Source organism: Schistocerca cancellata, chromosome 5 (assembly GCF_023864275.1).
Source record: "Schistocerca cancellata isolate TAMUIC-IGC-003103 chromosome 5, iqSchCanc2.1, whole genome shotgun sequence".
Taxonomy (NCBI): domain Eukaryota; kingdom Metazoa; phylum Arthropoda; class Insecta; order Orthoptera; family Acrididae; genus Schistocerca; species Schistocerca cancellata.
In genome coordinates this window covers 478,557,612-478,561,575 of record NC_064630.1, presented here as the reverse complement: position 1 = coordinate 478,561,575, position 3,964 = coordinate 478,557,612, and the positions used below count along the sequence as shown (strand labels likewise).

General features: G+C 41.1%; 1 non-coding gene across 1 annotated transcript; it reads left to right on the top strand.

Moving 5' to 3' along the window:
* The first annotated feature begins 1,781 nt into the window (after positions 1 to 1,781).
* Trnap-ugg (transfer RNA proline (anticodon UGG)) lies at positions 1,782 to 1,865 on the top strand. The gene has a single exon. It is a non-coding gene; the product is annotated as a tRNA-Pro (tRNA).
* The last annotated feature ends 2,099 nt before the right edge of the window (positions 1,866 to 3,964 follow it).

Genomic DNA, 3,964 nt, shown 5'->3' with positions numbered 1-3,964 from the left:
TAAGTATCTATAATAAAATTGTAATGTGGCTAGATTAAATACTTTTGGCGTGTGAATTATTTTAGTTGTACTGCACGCAATAGATGAGCTCTGAACTTTCCCTTTGGAGAGACGCTACAGCTATAGTTTTATAGCTACCTTTTTGAAACTTCTCACATCTTTGTTATCATAGCGTATCTCCATTCTACCTAAATCTAAACATCGTAGCTTTATTTAATCACTTACTTAATCTATCTTGCTTTTGTACTTTTAGGACACAAAAACAGAAAATCATGAATTTCAACCAAAATATTACTTTGTGTTTTCCAGCATGCTGTTTCCATTAAATTGCAGTGAAAAAAAATGGTTCAAATGGCTCTGAGCACTATGGGACTTAACATCTATGGTCATCAGTCCCCTAGAACTTAGAACTACTTAAACCTAACTAACCTAAGGACAGCACACAACACCCAGCCATCACGAGGCAGAGAAGCAGTGAAAAAGAAATCCGAATATAAATTTTGAAGTTTCTAGCTCCTTCCTGTTGCGCCGATGATTTTTATGTAAAATGTCCAAATTTCGAAAACTGTTTAAGTTACCAAACTGAAACTTAACACATTATTATTTTAGCATCAGTCCTGACATGCTATCAACTTTTCAGATTATTTACTTTACTTTTAAGGTATTGCGCAACATTCGTGACGTCATAGCTAGTTACAGTGAACTAGGCTGGCACACAATGGAAAGCATATGATTTCTATATGGCTTGACTAGGCTGCTTTCCTACAACAGTGTCTTCGCAAACGTGTGTTTTGGTTAAGAGATTTTTAACTGAAAGAACTGTGAGTTCGAAAGTCGCGAAGTGGCCCCTAAAGGAACATAATGCAAGTACCAACGATCTATATATGTATAGTGGTTATATTTAAACTTTCGATACTTGTAAGGGCCTCCATGGAAAACGAGTGATCATAGGACAATGAATCTTTGTGGAAACATTTGTAAGCATATACGGAAAAGAAATAACGAATAAACCGTTGAAAGAAACGCATTTTAACTTCTGTATGAGAGGGTAACATTTTTTTAATTGGGTACTGTGTTTACTTTAGATGCTACAAACGTTGCTCAGTGTGACGACCATCATTGACTGCCTCCCTTGCTCTGCTCATCTTTAGCCTCCACACTGCGTCCAGCATTCTCAATCATGGCTACAGTAACTTCACCAATTTGTGGCCCTATTGGTCGTCGGTCTCTTCGAGGAGTAATTCCACAAATTTTCTGTTAATGAAATTTTGAATCTGTTCTTCAACACCAGTGCAGATAGAAAACCTCCCCGTATTCATGTAACGCGTCGATAATCGCGAGGAGCAGTACTATTAATATTGCTGAGATAAAACAGCTAGTCCAGACCCATGTTGACTGTCTGCAGCTGTAACGCACAGTGATGCTTGTGTTTCAACCCTACGTCACCGTGCCAGTATCGTCGCCTAACGGCAAGTCATGGCACTAAAACTACAAACCGTGTAGCGCTGTCTGAACAATATTCTTATAAAGTTGGGTAGCCATACGGTAAACAATTTTCCGTCTACACTGGCTCATGCAGCGAAAATTTAATTATAACCAACCTGTACATAAAGGATTTATCACACATGATCAGAATTACCCTGCTTAATAGCTGATTATACTGCTGTCTACATGAAAGTGTCGTTGCTCGCGGAGTGTAAGGAAATACAGAACAACTAAAGTGGTATGGTGTAGTGAATGATAGCTTGTTGAACTATGGATAACTGCAAGACAATGGGCCGGCCGGGGTGGCCGAGCGGTTCTAGGCGCTACGGTCTGGAACCGCGCGACCGCTACGGTCGCAGGTTCGAATCCTGCCTCTGGCATGGATGTGTGTGATGTCCTTAGGTTAGTTAGGTTTAAGTAGTTCTAAGTTCTAGAGGACTGATGACCTCAGATGTTAAGTCCCATAGTGCTCAGGGCCATTTAAACCATTTTGCAAGACAATGCCAGCAAAAAACTAAGGTGTCGACAGTATTCAATTGCAAGATTGGTGGTAAGCCTTTCGAGCACTTCATACCATTTAAACATTGAGGCGGAATAGTGTAAAGCAGAATGTGTTAGATTTTTTGGGAGGGTTCTGGGAAAATGCCGTGCGCAAGTAAGATAAGCAATATACGTCAGCGGCGCCTATACTACAACATTTCAGTCTTTTGAGTCCTTATCAGGCTGGCATGACAACGGCACGGATAATACAAAAATACGCACAGCAGGAACTCTTTCAGGCCCATGTTTAAGTCTGATAGATATGGTTAGAAAACCTGAATGGAAATCTCCTTAAGAACTGCGTTTCTTCTTCCGCGAAGTCAGACACGGCATTCCACAATAATTTTGTTGTCTACATCGAACGTCCCTCGTAGGGGTAATAACTAGATTAGAGACGTATTGAGGCCTAATGAAGGAAAGTGATAATAGGTTTTAACGTACAGTGGACGACAAGGTCAGTAGAGATGAATTATAATTCGGATTTGGAAGGATGGAGAAGAATTTGACCACATCCTTTTCAGTGTAACAATCCTGACATTCACTTAAGCATTTTAGATAAGGTACTGATAACCGAAGTCAGATGGGAAGACGGGGATCTTAATTGTGATTCACTCAATGATAGTCCAGAATTCCGAATCCAAACTGCTGCGCCACATCACTCGGGGAGATTGTAGGACATGCAATACCCTTTCGGTCTTTACTCGAATGAAATCGGTCAGAAAACCCATAATATTGGTTTGAAGTATCCTTCATCATACACCTCAAAGTACTTTGAGGAGTGTAGGTGCAGGTGTATACCTCAGTTTGTTTGGAAAGTTTGAGGTATGCAACATCCCTAGACTTGTACTTGTGGACAAGAGTCAACACTGACGGACAGAACTATTTTGGGCAGAAATTATAAAATTTGTTGTGCCGCGTGCTAAAGTCACTTACGCCTCACTTGTTACAAGGTCAGGATATCACTCGAATGCTGTGGTCAGGACATGAATCGTAACGCAATATGTGAGATTAGCGTGGGAGATATACAGAAGATGGTTGAGCACCGTGCATTTTTGTTCCGTAATTGGAGATTGCTCCTCTTAGTATGGTCGACATTTTTCTCGGGATTTCAACAATACTCATTTTGGATCCATATTACGCGATTAATAAACATAGTTTACGGTTTCCAATTCCCAGATCTCAAATTTCCTGTTAAGGGACAGCAATGACTGTAGTTTTCCATGTCTCTAAGCTATTCCATAAACGCACAGATTCTGTTTCTACAATTTTACTTCTGAATTCAAGACTGTGTTCTGGACAAGGACGCGAATCTACAGATAGACAGTGCTCCTCCGATCCAGCAACAAAGTATAACTCCGTGACAGGTGGAATGTTTCATCCTTCCATTGGAACTTCCTAACAGATTAAAATTGTGTACCGGATCAGACTGGAACCTGGAACTTTTTTCTTTCTTTCGCCGGCAAGTGCTCATCCGCCTGAGTCATCTAAGCACGCCTCACAAACCGCCCGCACAGCTTTACTTCTGCCAGTACCTCATCTCCCGACTGCCGTTGGAAGCAAGGGAGAAGAGCCAGAGGTAAACTGAATCACTGAAACGGCCCATGCCTGTAGCTTCGGCTACTCAACTGAAATATCGCTGTAGGCAATAACAGTAATCCTGCAGTATCCAGTGATTATAACGGCAGCCAAGGAAACATGAATTTCACTCTTAACTGTCGTTTCAAGTCTTGTGTAAGATAGACAAAAATAACGGGCCGATATTACATACCGTTATTCCGCACGTCAGTCCAAAGTTTTGTTTCATGCTGTTCTTCAGCCCTGTCGCTTCTCAGTTATCGTCTTGTTTTAAGCATAACAGCTGCATTCTGCAATTAGTTTCCTCTTTGCAAGTGCGAAAGAACTCGTTTCGTAGTATGCTCCTAGCTGTCTCTCTCTTCGG